The sequence below is a fragment of the Pteropus vampyrus genome, unplaced genomic scaffold (genome assembly GCF_000151845.1).
Source record: "Pteropus vampyrus isolate Shadow unplaced genomic scaffold, Pvam_2.0 Scaffold633, whole genome shotgun sequence".
Lineage (NCBI taxonomy): Eukaryota > Metazoa > Chordata > Mammalia > Chiroptera > Pteropodidae > Pteropus > Pteropus vampyrus.
In genome coordinates, this window is record NW_011889414.1 from 191,874 (window position 1) to 212,979 (window position 21,106).

General features: G+C 39.1%; 1 long non-coding RNA gene and 1 other non-coding gene across 8 annotated transcripts; one reads left to right on the forward strand and one right to left on the reverse strand.

Moving 5' to 3' along the window:
• Nucleotides 1-202: 202 nt before the first annotated feature.
• Nucleotides 203-19,385, reverse strand: LOC105308876. Of its 7 annotated transcripts, none has more exons than XR_002778149.1 (8): nt 19,172-19,385; nt 18,347-18,443; nt 11,766-11,840; nt 11,535-11,628; nt 10,976-11,104; nt 8,957-9,078; nt 3,929-3,989; nt 203-3,076 (listed from the first exon to the last, which is right to left on the reverse strand). It is a non-coding gene; the product is annotated as an uncharacterized LOC105308876 (transcript). The 7 variants fall into 7 exon arrangements; XR_002778154.1 differs by having other exon boundaries at nt 3,929-4,037; XR_002778153.1 differs by lacking the exon at nt 11,535-11,628.
• LOC111733756 lies at nt 18,523-19,837 on the forward strand. Its single transcript, XR_002778156.1, has 3 exons — nt 18,523-18,741; nt 18,972-19,065; nt 19,381-19,837. It is a non-coding gene; the product is annotated as an uncharacterized LOC111733756 (long non-coding RNA).
• The last annotated feature ends 1,269 nt before the right edge of the window (nt 19,838-21,106 follow it).

A 21,106-nucleotide genomic window follows, 5' to 3' on the forward strand; every position in this document is an offset into this window, starting at 1 on the left:
ACGAGCAGTCAAATTGCAGGCTTTTCCCCACTTCCCCTGACTGAATCAGTTGCTACTTGGCCATCTTCCAAAGTTCTACTGCTATCTAGTCTACAGTCATTGGCTTTCTTACTATCTGTCCTTGCTGGTCTATATCATTTTTTTATTCCTATACTATCACTTTAGTAAATAAGGTTAAAGGAAGGAATGAAGATGTACATACTTGTGTTTAATATTTGTTTATTTAGAAGTGTTGAGAACGTAGTATCAGGTGAGGTGAGGGACACTTCGGGCAAGGGAAAGAGACTGCATAAAGGTTTAGTTAGCAGAAGGAACCCATGAGTCATGTACAGCATGGCAAGCAGATTGTTTCTGCAGTTTACAGTGGGGAATTATGGAAAATGAGGACTTTGGGGTAGAGAGAAAGTAGCCAAATGGAAAGTCTAAAACCCAAAGTTGAACATTTATATTTAATAATATAATTATTATATCTTACATTTTGTGGCACTTAATGGTTTCACATATTTTTTACCCACAGGACAAGCCTAAGAGTTAAGTTACTGTTTATTATAACAGATTCATAGCTAGATTAACTGAAGTGTAGAAGGTAACTGATTTTTTCTAGGGCCACAGAACAAGTAGCCAAAAGAGAATAACTACAGATTATTGGAGAGAGAAGCCCATAATGAAAACAGTGTCTGAAGACGATCACTGGAGAGCTATGGTAGACGTGCTTAAGTAGAGGGAAAAGCTAAAAGGCCCACGCATTGACCAATAACTTAGACAGGAAATGCAGCTGATCCTCATTATTTGAAGATTCCCTAATTGTGAATTCACTTACTAAAATTTATTTTAATGCTTTCATAATCATTTGCAAACAAACTCAGAGCAATGAAAATTAGAGTTACCGAACAGCTACCCAACCGAGGCTGAATAAGGTGACATTCTGCCTCTGGCTTCAGTTCTCACACTGTAAACAACTGCCCTTTTCAGGATCTATTTAATGTCATGGGTTTTGCTTGTTGGTGGTGCTTTCACTGTATAAAATGGCTCCCAAGCATAGTGCTGAGGTGCTGCCTAGTGTTCCTAAGTGTAATGGCTATGATGTCCCTTATTCAGAAAGTGCGTTAGATAAGCCTCACTGTGGAATGATGTATAGTGCCGGTGGCTGTGAGTTCAATGAACCAATGGCTGATTGATTAAAATGTTATGACCAGAGGCACATAAGAACCTAACCTTGTATTTCCCCTAGGAGCAGTGGTTCAGGATTTGCTAATTCAGTGTTCATGCTGACTTTATAGAACATAACTACTATGAGTAACCAGAATCTACTGTATTTATTAGTGCTGAGTCTCAGCTCTAGCCATAGAAGTCAGTCTGACTGTTCCCTGGAAACCTAATGGAGAATTTGAGTTTGTATCACATTTGGCCTCTTTTTCCCCTGTGAGTTAAATGGGAGCATTAATGGAATCCATTTGAGAGTAGAGCATCTAGTCCCAATATGATGTCAGAGTAAGGCTCAAATGTTCCTGTTCCTCAAGTTCAAGCATAATATGAACATTATAGTTGGTTTAAGAGTCTGTAAGAAATGATTCCCTTCTCATGTATGTGTTTATCATGTATATATTAGACTGACAGTATAGCATTTTAATGTAATGTTTCCCTCCAATCAATTCTTGCCCCACTTTCACTCCATATCAGTACTTAGCTCCATTATCCATTCAGTCCTTCAAGCTAAAAACCTGGGAGTAATCCTTGATCTTTTTCTTTCTAACCCCAACGTCCAATCTATCACCAAGTTTTGTTGGTTCTACCTGTAGTGGTTACTTATCTGTGGTCTCTCAGCCCCACACCCTCCCTTCTATAAACTGTGTTATCCTACTGGATTTTCCAGATTCTCTTGTCAGCTGTTAATTTCTGCCGATGGGAGGCACCAGCAAGATATGAGAAGGTGGGTGAAAGGAAGCAGCGGCCATGGCTCTCAGTGCTGTAGTAGTGGGGGTGAGGGTCTGCATAGAGCCTGTGTGGCACCTCCTCGGCCATGCAAGACCACCGTAGTACCTCTTCTGCTTCCCGCACCCGCAGTGGATACCACGCCTTTAACCCTCCATTCCTTCAGCACCCTCCACTCTCCCTTTCATTTCTTCAGCCCTTCCAACTCTTTTATAACCAATTTCCCATTAACTCCTTTTGTTACAAGTAACTAACCTGGTTTCTGATTTCCTGACTAGAGCTTGGCTTATATAACCTACAAAATATTTCCCAAATCTGCCCATGTCTACTACTACCACCACTCCCACCCTAATCCAAGGCACAATTATCTCTCACCTGGATTACTGCAATAGCTAGACTCCCTGGCCACAACCAGGAAGGCCTAAAGCTAGAAAGGCAGGTAGCCTGTATGGCAGGAAGCATTGGTTGGTGAGAGACCTCCAGAAAAAATAAGTTCCAGGTGAAAAATGATTCCCTCTACTGCCAAACTTGGAGGACTGGTGTTTGATTTTATTTCAAAAAGTTGATTTGTTTAAACTGCTAATCACTTAAGATCTATTCTTAGGCCAAGTTCCTTCTCTCTGCCTTATGCTCAGTCTGCTTTTTCCTCTTTCATGTTATAGAACAGCAGGATAACCTGAAAGATAAGAGCATTTTATTTAAAATCTTTGCCAAGTAACTTTAAGAATGAATGAAAACAATTCCATTGCTAGCTCAAAAAGACCATCTTCTAAACTTTCCTCCTAACTCAAGCATCCTGGGATCCCAAAAATTCCAATTCTTCTACCTCAAATCTCCATTGGGTAGAATGCATAATTCCCATGGGAGGGAAATATGAGCCAAGCAGAAACCATTTAATGAACATGTGAAGTACTTTCTGGCAGAGAGGATAGGATATGCACTGTCGCTGAGTCAAGGCAAGGATGTCAGGTGGCTGATAACCATCTCTCCTTCTCAGCTGGGTAGAGAGGCCAGCTCAGCCTTCAAAGAGAGTGACCTGGGGGGTGTCTCAGCTGAAGGTTAATGTCTCTGCATCTCCAGCTTGGGAGGTGGAGTTGGATGGAGGGGTGAATGCTTTCTTGCTTTCAGCTAGAGCTTTAAAATGCTGTGAGGAAAGAGGAGAGGGAACATGGAGTATTTGGGATATGCTTGTTGCTACATTTCAGCAAGAACTAACCTCTTTACAATCCTTAAGTTCCAGTTTTCTCCCAATCCTACTTCCAAAACAATTCCTTAGTGTTGTCTTGAGAAACAGCTAGAAATTTACCCTACCTCCTTCAAAAATGAACCCCCTCTTTCTTCCTGCTTCCATTCCTTAGGCCACTTGGTTCTCCTACAGAATTAGTGTCCTCTGTAGATCCTTACCTAACCTCATCTAAGGCTCACATCTCCTCTACTTCCCCTTCCTTTAAAAGCCCCACCCCTAACTGTTTTGCAGCTCTCTTATTATGGAGAAGGGTAATGGTAACTCCCAGCAGAGACATCCTTCATCGTCATGGGACACAATCACAGCCGACCGCAGTGGAGACTGCAGCAATTCTCACTACAACTTAAGTCAATCTCTAATGCTATACTTACTTGTGAGTTCTTGAATTACAAGTAGAGGGAAAAGAGCAGGTAGAGGGACTGAATCTGATTTTTGTAGATAGGGATGTCTAGGATGGCTGAAATCAAGAATTCCCATAAGCAAAACCAAACAAAAATCCAGAACTCATGGGCTTTTCTGCTTAGGAGAGCCAATCCCCTCCTAGATGGGATGTGTTACCATGGCTTTGAGGATTAAATACCTGGCAAGTAGTCACATAAGCCCAAACACCACCCTTGACTGTTGTCAGCAGTACAACTGGCTTAAAGTGTAGCCTGTAACTCAAGATGCTACCCAGGGTAAACAAGACTTTTCAAAAGCCCACAGTGTGTTTATTAAGAGACAGGGAAAAAAAGGGGTGGAAGAGCTTACCGCAGATCATGTCAATATACTCTGCCAGGCTGCAATCAATCTCTGCCGTAGGCAGGCTCATCTAGGAGGGGCATGGGATGGACCAAGGTCAAAAGGCTGAACTCTCTCTCTGAAGAAAAAGAGCTCTCAGTATAACACATATGTACTATCTGCTAAGTGGTGTTCCGTCAAAATCCATATGTTGAAGTTCTAACCCTCAGAATGTGTATTTGGAGATAAGGTCTTAAAGGAGATAATTAAGTTAAAATGAAGTCATTAGGGTGGACCCTAATCTAGTATGACTGGTATCCTTATAAAAAGAGGAAATTAAGACACAGACACAGACACATACATAGGGAAGACCATGTGAAGACACAAGAAGACAGCCAAGAAGAGCGGTTCTAGAAAAAATCAACTCTGCTAACAACTTGATCTCAGAATTCTAGTTTCCAGAAGTGTCTTTCTCCATCTGACTTAACTCCACTCAGCACAACACCCTCTAGGTTCATGTTGTTGCAGATGGCAAGATGTCATTCTTTGTTTATGGCTGAGTAATATTCTATTGCATATATGTACCACCTTTTCTTTATCCATTCATCCATTCATGGACACCTAGGTTGCCACTGTAGCTTGGCTATTATAAATAATGCAGCAATGGCCATATAGATGCACATGTCCCTTCAAAGTAGTACCTTGAGTTTCTTCAAATACCCAGAAGTGAAATTACTAAGTCCTTCATTGTCTCCTGTTATAGCCTTTGTTTTAAAATCTGTTTTGTCTGGTATAAGTATTGCTCCTCCAGATATTTACTTTTCATTTCCACTTTCATGAACTATCTTTTTCTATTCCTTTACTTTCAGTCTGTATGTGTCTTTTGATCTGAAGTGAGTCTCTTGTAAGTAGCATATGTAAGAGTCTTGTTTTCTTATCCATTCAGCCACCCTATATCTTTTGATTGGAGCACTTAATCCTTTTTCATTTGAAGTGACTGTTGATAAATATGTTATTGCCATTTTATTATTCATATTTTTTCATCTTTGTTTTCTTTTTCTTTTTTCTTAAAGAAGCCCCTCTAACATTTCCTATAATACTGGTTTGGTGGTGACAAACTCCATTAGCTTTTTCTTGTCTGAGAAGATCTTTATCTGTCCTTTGATCCTAAATGGTAGCTTTGCAGTGAAGAGTAATCTTAGTTGTAGGTCCTTGCTCTTCACCACTTTGACTATTTTCTGCCAATCCCTTCTGGCCTGAAAGTCTCTGTTGAGAAATCAGCTAACAGTCTTATGAGAGTTCCCTTGAAGGTAACTAATTGCTTTTTCTCTTGGTGCTTTTAAGATTCTTTGTCTTTAACCTTTGGCATTTTAATTAGGATGTGTCTTGGTGTGGGCTTCTTTGGGTTCATCCTGTTTGGGACTTTCTGCACTTCCTGGGCTTGTATGTCTACTTTCTTTACCAAGTTAGGAAAGTTTTCCATCATTATTTCTTGATATAGGTTTTCAATTCCTTACACTCTTTCTTCTCCTTCTGGTACCCCTATAACAGAATGGTGGTTCACTTGATGTTGTCCCACAGGCCTCTTAAACTATGCTCACTTTTTAAATTCTTTTTTCTTGTTGCCGTTCTGATTGGGTGTTTTCTGTGACCTTATCTATTAAATCGCTGATTCAATCCTCTGTTTCATCTAATCTACTCTTGATTCTTTCTACCCTTGGTCTAATGGGTGTGAGGACTGGCCTTGGTCTAATGGGTGTGAGGACTGGCCAGTATTGTATTCTTCATTTCTGACTCATTCTTTTTTTATGTTTTCTATCTCCATTTTATGTTTCCTCTGTTGAAGTAATGAGTTCATCTACTCTTCTCCTAAATTCATTGAGCATCCTTATAGCCAGTGTTTTGAACTCTGCATCTGGTAGATTGCTTGTCTCCATTTTGTTTAGTTCTTTTTCTGGAGCTCTGCTCTATTCTTTCATTTGGGACATGTTTCTTTGTCCCATTTTGGCTGCCTCCTTATGTTTATTTCTATGTATTAGGTAGGGCTGCTATGTCTCCCAGTCTTAGGAGAGTGGCCTTATGTAGGTATCCTATGGGGCCTAGTGGTGCAGTCATCCCTGGTCACTTAAGCGGAGTGCTCCAGGTCTGTCCCTGGTTGTGCTGTGTGTGCCCTCCTACTGTAGTTGAGACTTGATTGCTATGTGCACATCAATGGGAGGGACTACCCTTGGTCTAATGGGTGTGAGGACTGGCCAGTAAAGAGCTTACCCTATAGAACAAGATTCACTTAGCTGGGCTCTGGTGCCTGCCCAGTCTGCCCTTTAGGTATGTTGTCCTCAGAAGCAGCCCCAGCTTGGTCAGAAGCTGGCTACTAGGTATACCGGCCCCAGGGCCAGGGCCAGGGTCAGGTTCAGTGGCAGCCTGTGTCCTGCCTGAGGCCACCTGGAAAGAGTCAGCAAGCAATCCACAGATGGCCACCAGGTGCTGGGCTTAGAGGTGCCTTGAGAAGCCAAGCTGCAAACTGAGGCCAGCTGTCAGTAGTGCCAGGCATGGGGCTGCCCAGCAAGAGGTACAGGGCATACTGAAGCCAGATGTTGCTTGTTTGAGTTTTGTGAACCTTTGAGAGATTTTAGCAAAGTCCGCGGCATGAGCCAAGACAGGCCATTTGTATGGAGAAGCCACTGGAGGCAGCTTGAGTGAGCCCTGCAAGGTGGGTGAGGCAAGATCTCAGGGAATCACCAGGGCAGGGCAACCAGTGTAAGCCAGGTTGACGGACACTCAGATATGGTGACACCTGCATCTGCACTCTGGGATGGGGGAGGGCTCAACAAAGCAAAGAATGGATTCTGCCAGCACTTCTGTCTGGGAGAAAGCTGTCCCTCCAGTCCTCACCCTGAAGCCAGACAATTCAGTTCCTCCTTGTATATCCCTGGCACTCTTTGAGCAGCTGCCCAAGCACTAGAGCTCAGAGCAAGTGAGTCCATCAGCAAGTAAGTTTGTGCACAGGCCCCTTAAGAGGAATGTCTGCAACTTCAGCTGCCCTCCATCTTACTCAACTACAATCTCCACTAGTTTCCACGGCCAGAAATTGTGGCAACTTCTCTTCCTGGTACTTGGGAACCCAGTGTGAGACCAAGACCCCTCACTCCTCCAGGGAGACCTCCGCAGCTGAGATATCTCCCCCAATTCTCAACTGCCATGGGCGGGTATGAGCACCAGCCCATTACACATCTGTCCCTCCTACCAGTCTCAAGGTGGTCTCTTCTGTATGTCCCCAGTTGTAGGAGTTCTGTTCAGCTAGACTTCAGGAGACTCCCAATGATGGTTGTTCTGTTGTTTAGACGTAATTCCGATGTGGTCGTGAGAGGAGGCAAGTACATTAACGTACTCCACCATCTTGAATGGAACTCCAAATAGAACTATATAGGTTTATTTTTACGTTAACTCTTTAATTCATTTGAAATTTACAAATGCATATAGTTGAGGCATAGACTTAATTTAAATTTTTTCAAATGGCTAGTCAATCATCTCATCACAATTCAATCATTTAAAATAGTACCTTTCTTATACATCAAATCCCACGTATATATGGGTTCATTTTTGTATTGTTATGTGCTGCTGATCTATTTCTATTTCTATTCCTATGCCAATGTATTATTTTTTTATTTACTATTGCTTTATAATGTGTTTCTTATATCTGAGAGGGTATAGCCGCCATTATTTTCCCTGAAAATTTTCATGATTAGTCTTAAAAGTTGATTCAGATAAACTTTATTACCAAATTTTCAAATTCGAAAAAAAAATGCAGTTAAAATCCTAATTAAAATGGCATTACACTTACACAGTAAATTGAAGAGGACTAACAGTGCTATGAGATTGAATGTTCCCACCTAGAAACATGGCTTGACTCCTCATTCATTCAGATCTTGTGTTTCCCCTTCATTAAAGATTTATAATTTGTTTTACAAAAATATCTTACCAATTCCCTATTAAACTTATTCTTTTTTTTTTTAATTTGCAGTAATTATGAATAGGACATCAGCTTCTCAGACTAGCATAAATATCTTGGTGGAAAAGGTGGAGTCTAAAGTAATATAGGAAGTACACATGTTCACCAAAGTCATGTGTTAAAATGTTCATAGAAATATTATAGTAATAATACGTAGTAATTTGTATTAACGCCAAACTGGAACCCAAATGGCCACCATAGAATGGATAAATAGTCACATATTCAAACAATGGAACACCATATAGTAATGAGAACAAACATACAACCACAATATACGAAACAATATGGATAAATATCCATATGGATGAACAATATAGATGAGCAAAAGAAAGAAGACAAAAGAGAGTACAATTACATTTCGATAAAATACAAAATAGGCAAACCTAACCTATGATGTTAGAAACCAGGATAGAAGTTATGTTGGGAGGTGAGAGCTTGAGGGGGCTTCTTGGATGTCAGCAATGTTGTTTTCTGATCTAATGTGTTGACTTAAACAGCTAGTGAAAATTAATCAACATGTATACATTTATGATTGTGTTTTATACTTCAATTAATAAGTTAATAATGATAATAATATAGGAAAAGAGAAAACACTGGGCCTTAGAGCAAAAGCCATACTTATTTAGCTCCTACTACCTTCCACTCACCTTGCCCAAAACCTCTTCAAACTCAGGGGACCATTCCTGCATCAGTGTGTCAATATCAGGCATGGGCATAAAAATATAGAAGTAAATATAAACAAAAAACATGGGCAAGTAACATCAGCAACCTCTGGATCAGGATATTTGGGATGAAGGAAGGATCTCAGTCTGACACATGAGGATTTCAGAAGAACACAGACGGCAGCCCAAACTTATCCAGGGTCTGGCTAAGTAATAGCAGATAAAGTACAATCTTTATGTCTGCAATCTTAGCCAGTAGCTGCTGGGATCCACAGGACCTCAGGTTGATCAAGTATGTCTCCAGCCTTTGGGCCCTCAGAAGCAATGGGTTCACAGGTCGTGAAGGTTACCATGGGTTACTGTGGTGAAGAATGTGGTATATCTTACCTGGTATAGTGCACAGTCGCAGGAGGCTTAGAACGATGTAACTCAGAGATGCTCTCAATCCATGTGTCAATGGCTTTTGGATTCTTTTCTGCATCTTCCAGGCTCTTTACTTTCAGATGTTGCTAGAAAAACAAGGGGAAAGCCTGGCTGATAGTACTGAAGTAGCTCTCTTATTTCTACAGAGACTCATCATATGCTGCTATTTCATATACAAGGTAGTTGACAAAAAGGGAAGCTTGACAGCAGCCACATGAAGATTATAGGAAATCCTGATATAATTTTCCAGAGCCATGGGAAAGGGGCAGATCAACAATATAGAACTGACCACAATGAGATACCATTTCATACCTACTAGGATGGCTAGAATTAAAAAGACAATAATAAGGGCTGATGAGGATTTGGGGAAATTGAAACTCTCATTCATTTACCAGTGGGACTGTAAATGGTTCAGCCACTTGAGAAAACAGTTTGGCAGTTCCTCAAAATGTTAAACTGTTACCACATAGCTCAGCAATTCCATTCCTACATATATATCCAAGAGAAATAACAATATATGTCCATGCAAAAATTTGTACATGTTCATGGCAACATAACTAATAAAAGCAGAAACAAATGGTGAATGGATAAACAAAATGTGGTGTATCCATACAGTGGAATATTATTCACCTACAAAAAAGAAGTGAAGTAGTTAACAGGGTCTAGGAGCGAGGAGAATGAGGAATGACTACTAATGGGTATGGAGTTTCTTTTTGGAATGATGAAAATGTTCTTAGATGGTGATGGTTGCACAACTCTGTGAATATACTAAAAAATCACTGAATTGTAAAATTTAGGTTTTTTTATTGTTTTATTTCGGAAAAATGCTTCTTAAAAAAAAAGTAGCTGCAAAATAGAGAGAGCTCTGTAACAATTACTTGTTTCTTGTTTTCTCTTAAAGTGAAAGAATGGGTGAGATCTAAGGAATCAAAGCAGTAGATGGACAACTTAGGAGCAACTCCAAGTTATTTTCAGGAAATAGAGCAATGAAATGCAAAGCTAAAACGTCCAATTAAAAAATTCTTCTAATAACGTGTCTCACTTTAGTCACACTTTAGTGGGAAAAAGTGACTTATTACTGCAAACCAATGACTCCACTACAAGAAACACCTTAGAACATAGTTTTGAACCATATCCGTCTACCTGCAAAGCTCAGGAATGGAATGAGGCAAATACCCACAAAAACAAACATGAAAACCCAAAAGCAAAACCCGTCAAACAAGGACAAAGGTTTGTCAAAAAGTTCCTGGACTGGAAAGTCTGGGAGATCATTAAATATCAAATAAAACCATGTGTATCCAAGTACCAGCTCGCGTTAATATAGGAATAACAAGATAGTTTTAACCTCCATGGCTAAGCCCATTTCTCTTATTTATAAAGACAAAGGTAGACTAGCACTGTTCCATTACCAGCTACCAACATACTGCTTTGTCCTGTAAGATCTATTTGCCACACTAGGCTGAAACTAATAAACCAAGGTTTTACACTAAGGCTAAAAACACTGCATCTATGCAGGGATGAGAAGCTTATCAAACACACTCACAACATGCCAAGTCTAACAGCCCTTGAAATTCAGCTTTCAACTCTGCATTTCTTTTATGCCACTGTATCTTTTATATACGTTCTTTCACAATTTTCCTTTCACACTAAACAGTAAAAATCTCAACACATTCACACCTGGTTACCCAGTAGTATTACTTGTGTGCAATTTAACAGAGACCAAAACCACAGAACAAGAGCACAGGATGGGGTTTACAGGGTATTCACCTCTTAAGTCTACAGCAGAAAGCTACTTGCCACAGTTAAACAGCAACTTTTATGGTAGGTAAATTATATCTTAATAAAATGATTATTTAAAAGATCAGGCTGTCCTGAAACCAAAGCCACCCCTTTTAATAGACAGTAAGTCAACTGTGCAAATACCAGCAAGACCCCTGCTCTGGCCCTCTCTAGCTGGGGCCTTATACAAGGCTAGTGTCTTACTGTGATGCTGTGCTGTTTGGAATTCTCTGTTAACCAGAATGAAAGCACTGTAGGATCTCACTGCTTGGTAGAGGGTTCGTCCAATACCAACAGGCCAAGGCTGTCAGCCTTTCCATCAGGACGTGGGACCTGGTTACGAGAAAAGTAAGAAAACAGAGAAAAAAATGACAGGGACATAAAAAGGCCACATATCTTATTTCCAATGAGCTGAAGAGGAAGAACTCTTCTGGTTCATCATTATTACTAGTATTAATATTGTACTAAAATCCTATTTAGAAAAACATACATGATCTATGGGACCTTAAATATAAAGCTGAAGTTATGGATAATTAGGAGGCACATATATGACAAATTTTTAACCTATAATGAGATAATCAAGTATTATCTAATAGCAATGAATATAATATGGAGTAGAGACCAAGGTTAAGGACTCTAATGAAATGAAGAATATATATCAAGTTAGCCAATGCTAGTCAAGGTAATGATTGGAACTGCTTGAGTAACAGAGGAGTCAGAAGAAAACACCTAAGGAGTCATTTTTAGGATATTCTGACTGTACCTTTAAGAATGCATCAATATCCCCAACAGCTGGGATAAAATCAGGAATAAAAGGTTTCAGTTTGTGGTCCAGGTCAATCACCTGAGGTGTATACCTAGGAGATATTGCCAAGGGAAGGTGGAGACAGAGAAATTTACTTTAAAATCTAAGGAGAATGGCCCTGTTTTGGACTAGAGGTAGGAAAGGGCAAGGTAGGGTCTCAGGCTTATGGTGGGAAGTCCTAACACTTACCGGCTGATATACTGGAAGAGTTCCTTAATCTCGGCAGAAACTGGCAAATGCTCATAATCTGCAGGATCATAGGCCCTGGGCAAAGAAAAATGTGACTCCGGGTGACAAGAGAAGAGTGGCTGTCACTGAGCCCTGCTTCAGCCTGTGTGTTACTCTGACCACAGGGCATGTGACTCTGTTACCTAGCTTCTGCTCCACCCACATCTGCCTTTCCTGGGTGGTTTGCAAGGTAACTTTAAAATTATAATTTGCTCTCAGTTATCTCTGACAATAAAGAACAGCACTGCAGAAAATCGAAACATAATTTTTAAGTTTTTAGAATATAGCAGAAATTGTTTTCCCTTTTTTTGAATGAAAGGGATAAAAAGAAAAGATGGAATGAGGTTTTAATTTATGGCATGAAAACAGTCTGCCTCAAGGAAAACAGGAATTTTCACAACGATGTTTTTTGCTGTTATTTACAAAAGTAAAAAGTTAGAAACAAAATATCCAACATCTGAGTGATGGTCAGGTATGTTGAGTTGAATATTGCATAGTTAGTAAAAAAATACTTGTGCTGATACATGAAATGCCTACAGTAAAAAAGGCACATTAATTATAATTAAGTAAAATGTAATGAACATTGGCAAAGTGTATAAGTGACTTGGAAAATTATTAATAAGGTTGTTCTAGGGAGAGTTGTTTAACAAAGAATGAAACAGATTGATGACTGAAAGTTTATATTTCCCCTGATTATAATTTATGGAAGCATGATATGATCATGAAGTAAATAGGGAAGCATGAAAAGTCAGTCTGGTATTCAACATTTGCCTAATTTACTTAGTGTCTACCAGCAGGGAGATAATCCAAAGGTGACTATTTTTATTTTTATTAGTTTATTTAATAAATGAGGAACGTAGAGATACAAAATAAAAGGTACAAAATGTATACACTGAAAAGTCCTGTCTCCCGTCCACCCGTCCCCTTGCCACCAAGTTCCCCTCCCAAAAGTAATCACTATTATTATTTTCTAGTGCATCCTAGAGATGGTCTATGAAATATTTGCTTTATACCCATGGGAGCAAAGCATAAACTCTTTCATACCTTTTAAAAATTTAACGATTATCTCTTGGAGGTTGTTCTTTACCAGTGCTCAGTGCTGCCTCATTCTTTTCAATGGCTAGATAGAATTCTGATTGGTTACACCATCATTTATTTAACCAGTAATTGTATTTTAAATGGCACCTTAGAATCTACTTTGTTTAAAACCTATAGGGGTGGGACATGATTAATCTAATACCAGGGCCCAGAACAGGGTGAGGAGAATTTTTACTTAAGCATCATTCAGGAACATTTTGTCTCAATGTGGGGCTCCTGAAGTGCCTTTTCTCTGCTTGTGCAAAAAGGATCTGAGCTTAAAATAGAAATGCTCCTGTGCATGTATGTTTTCCTTGCTAAATAAAAATTCTTTGGTATGTATATAAATTTATTTTCTTTTTCTCAGAATGTGAACTCCCTGAAGTCGGGGGCCATCTTTTAGATTTACTCAGAAAATCCTTGTGAAATCCCTGAGCCCACAAATGTTCCAGGTAGTGCAAGTGACATCATAGGATTCAATGAGGCAGTGGAACGAGAAAAGAATGAAAACTCACTATGTTGGGTTTCTGAGACATCTGAAAATCCTAAATAGAGGTGATCAAAAGAGATGCTGGGATTTCACTTTTAACAGCTCTCTTCCCTGTCCAGTGTTTTGAAGGTGCTTTCCTTCTTGTCAGGGGGGCTTTTCTCACCCTTCCAGAGGGGTTCCATGTGCTTCATCATAATCTTCATCGAAATCAGTTTCAGATGAGTCATCATCATCATCATCATCATCATTTTCACTAAAGCCCTGTTGAGGTGTCACCTGTGAGGTCTTCTTCTCCTGCGATAGAGCAAGGTAGGCACAGAAAGGCCCATATAAAGAGAAATTTAGTATACCTATGCCCAGTACTCTCCTAGTGCTCTAACCAATACTCTCCCACCTGGCACCACATCACTAGAAAGAGAAGGTAGCACTCCCCTGAAGGGCCTTGAGAACCTTTTTCTGCTCCTGATTAGCTACAAACTGGGTCCCCACTTTCTATAACAATATTCTATTTCTCAACTTGAAATCCGGATATAAATTTTATTCAATATATATCTATTTTACCTATTACTTAGGAGATCCTGAGAACTCTGCATAAACTATCCAGTCAGCTTCAACTCTAAAACGGAGGGACTTTTGGAGAAAGGCAACTCTAAATAGTTATTTTGGGAGGAAATACAGGAAGATGAAGTAGGGAAGACAAGCTTTAAGGGATCTTAATACTCACAAAGGTCACACGGAAGAAATTTAGTTTCTAATTTGCAAGACTGCCCAGAGTAAGCTACTTGTACTAGCAAAGGAAGAAAGTTCATAATCAGCTCCATACCTGAATTCTAACCACCTATGGAGGAGGGGAAATATGGATTGGTCAGATACTCACTGAAAAGAATAGAAATAGAAACTATGGGTTTTCTATTTCCATTCTTTTCAGTGAGTATCTGACCAATCCATATTTCCCCTCCTCCATAGGTTTTTAAATGCAGTGAGTATACATTGTATCTCAAGATGAGAGAGTCTTCTATTATTGGCATTACAACCTACCTTTCTGAGATTCTGATTCTCTATGTACTATTCCATTCTCTCAAGTCCATGAGAAGGAGTCTGGTGATGCTTGGGGCTTGCAGGGGCAGTTGGGACAGGGTCCATGTCTTTGCCTCTGTGGCCTAGAGCCTGTGGCATGCCCTCGCTTAGGACCTGAAGGATGACCAATTGGCCCCCTTTAAAGGTAGGTTTTGAAAGCTTGGCTTCCATATGCTATATGGCTTAGATTGAGGTTAACAGATAGTTGATTCTAGTTTTTAAAATTATTTAATGTTTCTTTTACAGTAAAGCAGCTATTGGCACATAAAACTGTGACACATTGCAGGATATCAAAAACTGCTTTCAGTCACATTTTCCTCTATGCATAACACAAATTTATTATATATACATAGTAAAAAATGTATTTTAACTAATCTGTAATATATGTGACATATGACATACAGTTGCAGAATTTACTCAGTAACTAAGCCTTACTGGTATATAATTGATAAAAACCTTCTATAGTGTTCTTTCCAAATTCAAAACTTGCCAAAATTACCCTTGTTCACAGGGAAGCAGTTTGACAAAGGGAGGTTTTTAAGAATATTGATTGTCAATTTAAAGATTATTCAAAAATGGATTCTATCTGCTGATTCTGGTTGCATACTAAATTGGAAACATAAATGAGCCTTGAATATTTACCACAAGATGATGAAGTCTAGAAAAATTTAGGGTAAATATACAAAATCAGGAGCTCGATTTAGGAAAATTGTTTACTTTTCTTTTGTCTGCTTCTTCAAAGTTGTGCTTTGCAAAATCCCTGATCTAAAGGCAGAGGACTTTATATACCACAGACAAATGCCTAAAAATTTAGTTTGTGCATAAGATGTTAAAACAGTACAGTAGTCATAAAGTGGGGCTACCTTGAAACATTACCTTTTATGCTTTTTATGACAGCCTGTATCACTACAGCTTTCTGCATTACTTCAAATATTCTTCTTCACCTGAGTTTTCAAAACTTGTTAGTGAAGGATAACTAAAATGTAACCACTGGACAATGTGCTACGGCTGAACATAATGGCTGCTAAGCAGAGCACATGTGCAACTTCAAGTTCCTGTCTGACTAGAGCTGTAGGCATCTTTCCACCTTTCTTTCTGAAACAGGGTGATTCTCTAGGTTCATAAAATAACAACAAAATGACATCTGGGTCTTCAGACTTCAAAATTAAAGTCCCTTTCACAAAATGTTGGCAGTACCACAAGTATTGACAATGAACAAATGCCTAAACAATCCCAGACTTGCTTTATTATGAGACTTACTTTGAGTGCTTGCCAAAAATATAAATTTCCAGGCTTTTACTTCCAAAACTCTGATTCAGTAGTTCTGGGTGGGGACTAGGAATCTTCAATTTTCAAAATTAAGGACCCCCAGTTGATTCTTATGACCAGTAAAATTTGCAAAACACTGGCCTACATTGTATAAAATTCCTCACCAAAAAGTTGGCTGTAATAGTAGGCTTTATTCCTGAAGGAAGAGTCAAAATCTTAAGGCTCTTTCTTCCTGATTGTCCTCCATAAGCTCAAAGGTACCCAACCACTAGAGGTGAATATTTAAGAACTGTTTACTACTAAACTGGTATCATCTCAAAATAACTACTAAAAAATCAAAGCAAAAATTCCACAAGAAGCTGTGGGTTATACTACACCTTATTATTTTCCTCTTCATACTCATCATTGCTGTTATCAGCATAGTCTTGTTAGGAGGATGGGCAGAATGAATAAGTCCTTAGAAGAAAAGTTTTCCCTTTGGGTTATTGTTAAAATGATTCTTAAAGACAAATATTTTTAGCTTATGTTTTATGTTTTATGGAACAGGGTTTATGTGAATATCATGGCTCTGTCAATTCAATACAACATATATTTACTAAGCATTACTATACCTAAGGTATTAGTTTGGACATTATATTAATTGATTATCTGCCATTACATAAATAGCATAAAATCTTCCCTTAGTTTATGCTATGGTAAAATGAGGTTAGTAATTAGTAAAGTGAAAAAGAGTGCTGGATTTATAGTCAGAAGGCTGAGTTTGAAAAACAACTGTACCTCTTGGACATAATGACTTAACCTCTCTGAGTCTCAGTATTCCCACCTCTAAATGAGTTCAGTAGTATTTCTCACTCAGGACTGTTGTAAGGATCAAATGAAAAAACCTTAGCTGGAAGTAACTGACCCAGCTCCTGGCAAATTATAGTCCCATATATATGTCTGAATCAGTGCCCGTAAGATAAGAGCAATAAAAATATTCTGAACAATTAACCAGAAGTATTCCAAAAGCATAACCAGGGGTAAGATATTAACTGGCATGATTTCTAAATCAAATAAATGCCAATTAAACCCCATTTTTCAGCCTACTAAATTGCCCAAACTGAAAACAAATTATCATGTCCATAGCTGGCAAGATTAAAAACATGCTGAGTCAAAAACCTGGGTGTCTAGACATAACACACACACACACACACACACACACACACACACCTCCAAAATATTGAGAGTCAGTCAGATACTTGTTCATAGCAGCATATTCACAACAGCCAAAGGTAGAAATTCTGAAGTATCTATCAACAGACGAATGGATAAATAAAATGTGGTTATATATACAGTGGAATATTATTCAGCCATGAAAAGGAAGAATGAACCTTGAAAACATTATACTAAGTAAAATAGGCCAGATACAAAACAGCAAATATTGTATGATTCCACTTATACAATACCTAGAATAGGTAAATTCACAGAGACAAAGTAGAATAGAATAGAATAGAATAGAATAGAATAGAATAGAATAGAATAGAATAGAATAGAATAGAATAGAATAGAATAGAACAGAACAGAACACAATACAACATAATAGACTAGAATAGAATGAAATAGAATAGAATATGGGCTGGGGTTTGAGGGGAATGAGGAGTTATTTAATGGGTGCAATTTCTGTTCAGGAGGATGAAAAAGTTCTGGAAATAGTAGAGATAGTTACACAACAATATGACTTTATTTAATGCCACTGAATTGTACACTTAAAAAGTAAATTGTTTGTTAAATATATCTACCACAACAAACAAATCTGGACATTATCCTTGATTCCTAACTCAATAGCCATATCCAACTCATTAGCAAGTCTTAGTGATTCTTCTCTCTAGCCTCAACTTCCTCACCATATCCAAGCCACTATTACCTCAGCTCAGCCACTGCAAGTCCTTGCAACTGGTTTCCTACTTTCACCTTTGGATCTTTCAATTCATTCCACATATAGCAGCACAGCCTTTAAAGCTCTGCTTGTTATGCCTCCTGCTTACCTCTGCCTGCTTACCTCTGCCTGCCTACCTCCTGCCTACTTACTCCAATACCACTCCATATCATATACTAATCTCTTTCAAGTCCTCAAATTAACTCAACTTCTTTCTGGCTTTAGGGCCCCTCCACATTTCACTTGCTATTCCCTTTTTCTGGCCTACTTTTCCTCTATGTCTGGATCCTTCTCATCTTTCAATCTCAGATGTCACCTCCTGACCACCCTACCAAAAGAAGACCCCACTCTCACCATCATTCTCCATAGCATCAAACTCTTGACCTCTATCAATGCACTTACCGCATTTGTAATTATGTCTGTTTATTCATCTGTTATCTGTCTCTCATGATTACAAGCATCATGATGGCAGGATCAATATCTCTTTTAATATTGTACACATAGTGCCAAGCATAAGGCTGACACATAGTGTGCATTCAAAAGCATTTTCAAAACTGAGCAGAACAGTTTTGATAAGTTAAAAAAAAACAAAAAACAAAAAACAAAAACATGAACCCCTGGAAGACTGTGAACATTTGCTATTACAATCATGAATCCATCCTGATCTTTTTTCTAAGAACCATTTTTCGGCTTTCCTCTTCATTTCTCTCTTACCTCTGTGTCTTGGGGTTGGAGTATAAATACTTGCAATTTCTTCGGGATCGTTAACCTCTAGACGCTCATCGTATGTCTGGTTTTCAATAATCTTGGTCTAAGCAAAAGGACATAACATTACATAGCTCATATCATAAAACATTAAGCACTCTATGGAGAGGTGCGATTCCAAACCAGCATTGGTCCTCTTCCTCACCCAAGACACCAGTGTTACACAAAAACTTCTCCCCATTCAAATTTCCCTTTAAGGCTTCTTGGCCCGAGGTCAAGCAGTCGAGTCATTCTGCTGCAGCTCTCATTTAGGAATTGCTGACAGGCTGGCTGAGGAAGGAGGGAAGGGAATCGTGGAGGTAAACAACAGCCAACTTCTGAACCAACTCCCCAAAGCTGTTAAGGTACACGCGCGCCGGCAGAACAGTATTCGTCTGTAGATGGCGTCTCTCTCCTTAGGTTCCATCGGTTTTCCCAAGGCTGTCGGAGTTTCTCAGGGGAGACGTAAAGGTTCTAGAAAGAGTTCTATCTCTGGGGTTACCACGTTTATGGAAGAGAGGGTAAACTCGTCTCAGTCAAATCCAATAATCCCGAAAGTATCACCCCTATCTCCACCTCCACCCCTGTCTTGCAGGTCAGATCCCCCTTAAGTCTCTTGGGGAGTAAAAAAAGAAAAGAAAAGCAAGTGGAAGCGTGAAGGAAGGGGAGAAGAAACAGTTGTTAGAGAGGTAAGAAGAGATTGGAGGGATGGAAAGGAGGGAAGGGGAGTCCTCTTAAATTCCTCTCGGGAGGCAGAAAGGAAGTTCTCTTTCCGCTAGGGTGAGTACGAATTACCCGTAGCCCCTCTGAATCCGTCTCTTCTGTATGGAATAAACCCCAGCCTAGGGCTGGGGTCTCACTCCAATCTCAGTTAGAGATTCTTCTTGGAGTAACCAACCTGTTTTCAGTTGCTAGGTAAAAATAAATAAGATTTTAAAATCGCGAGACTTCCTTTCATTCTCGTGAGACTTTCTCCACTCATTCGCGCGTTACGTCTCTTCCAGGGGATGATCCAAAGAGGAGCAAGAGCGGCTCGGGGGGAAAAGCCTGTCTAGGCGATCAGGACGCCACTTTGTCTATGGTTTCAGCAAATGCGTCTATGGCGGCATCCAGCGGCCACGGGAGGCAAAGCCGGCTGATGAATTTTGATTCGTATAGTTAGCCATTCTTTCTGGAAATTCTGTGTGTATTTTGCCCTGTAGAACAAGTACCATTATCATGCAGTTCTTCCTAAACCAGTCTAATCAATATAATTAGGCAATATCTCTAATGAATAGTCCTACAACACTTTGTATGTCTTTTTTAGCATTTATACTGCATTATAATCCCTCCCCTCCCCGATGTCCCATTTCAGGGGACTTAAGTATACTAAGAATTATTCGTTATTTATGTGAGATTCCAATGTAACCTGCTGTCTTATTTTTACCTGGAAAAAAAAAAAACTTAGCTTCTTTAGGCCAAGATCTTTGTCTAATTAATTTTTAAGATCTTCATAGCGTCAGTGCGTTGCATAAATTAAGTGCTTTAAAAATGCTCATTTGGGTAGATGAATGAGCAAATGAAAGGAACAAATATTTCAAAACTATAGACATAGTTAATTTGGGGAGTCAGAGAGAAAGAAACAAATAAAAGAATTTTGGAAATTTGACCTTGAACACCTGCCTGAGGAAAGCGGGAAAGTGGCTTCAAAAAGGAAAATGAGAGATACCTCTTCTGAGACTCTTGGTTAAAAATGGAATTCCACAACATTAAAAAAGAAACTTTAGCCATCTGTTATTGCTAATAACAATGGATATGTATTGTTGAGTACTTACTTATGCAGGAGCACTTAGGTTATATAGTTTACTGTATCATCTACCACCACAACCTTAGGAGATAGGTGTTACTGGCAATTTACCGATAAGATAATTGAGGCTTAGGAGAATTACAGTAACTTGCCTGAAGTCACTCAGCTTGTAAGTGCTGAATATTGGAGTCAAACGTAGGTCAGTCTAAATCCCAAGTCTCTGCTTTTAACCATTATGACATACTGCCTCTAAGGCAGTCATCAAAAAGCATGCTTGTAGGGGTACTTTTTTAATGCAATTTAATTCAGCTAATGCCATGTTTCCAAAGAATCAGCATCAGCTAGTCTTTGAGAACTTTGGTGGTCCACACTGAAGGCCCCTGGAAGCTGCCACAATAAAGCAGTAATTCCAGGCATGATTTTTATATTTTTTCAATTAGGAATTTGTTCATCTTTTTAAAAATACATGTAGTTTTTATAACAAAAAAAAAAATACAGCTTGACATATATCCTTCCAGACATGCAAAGTTTTAAAATATGGAAGCTTTGTAATGATTCTACTAAAAAGCCACTGGAAATAGATTTGAAGTGAGTAGGAGTGAGAATTCTATAGAGCAGTGCTTATGGGTGCAGGTTCTGAAGTTGAGCAGCCTTTGTTCTAATCCTAGCTTTGCTACTTTCTAGCCTTGAGACCTGAGGTAGAAAGTTTTCCTCTTTGTACTTTGGTTTCCCCACCAGTAAAGTAAAGATGATAATGGTTCCTATCTCAGAGAATTCTTGTGAGGAACATTAAAGAATACACAAGAAATATAGGCAGGCAGGTGTATCATAATGAGAAAAGCTGGGTTCGAATCCTGGCTCTATCCCTTACTGGCTGTGTGAATCTGGGCAAGTACTTAACTTCTTTGATCCTCAACGTTCCTATCTGGATTGTAGTAAGGGAT